The sequence below is a fragment of the Frankliniella occidentalis genome, unplaced genomic scaffold (assembly GCF_000697945.3).
Source record: "Frankliniella occidentalis isolate FOCC.00 unplaced genomic scaffold, Focc_3.1 Scaffold98, whole genome shotgun sequence".
NCBI lineage: Eukaryota > Metazoa > Arthropoda > Insecta > Thysanoptera > Thripidae > Frankliniella > Frankliniella occidentalis.
The window spans coordinates 912230-912659 of NW_026267227.1; positions in this window are offsets into that span (position 1 = coordinate 912230).

Here is a 430-nt window from a genome sequence, read left to right on the forward strand (position 1 = left end):
GGAGGTGGCCTGTATGAGGGGGGGGGGGGGCACTCGGATGAGTCTCGCAAATGGTGTAACGCACTTAGAGGGTGCGTTAAGGGGTTATGAACAAGTTGGCGGTATGGGGGTGGGACAGAAGCGGGCTTGGATTTGGGTGTATGCAGAGCGAGGCGGGCACACCTGTGCAAAGGGACAGAGGCGGAGGGAGAAATAGCGCTCCTCGTCAATGTTTTTGTTGCGATTTTACTTTGAATCGGGCGCCGTTCGCTCTTCGGAGTGGAATAACTAGAAAGGTTTTGTATCGCGTTTTTTTTCTCGTTCTCGATTATTTCTCTGAGTGCTTTGAGGTGGTCGTGGAGCTCCTGGTACATTATTTTGGAGGATCATCAGGATGACAACACTTTTCCCCTGTCCTCCGTTGCTCCAGAATCGTTCTGGAGAGAGAGAG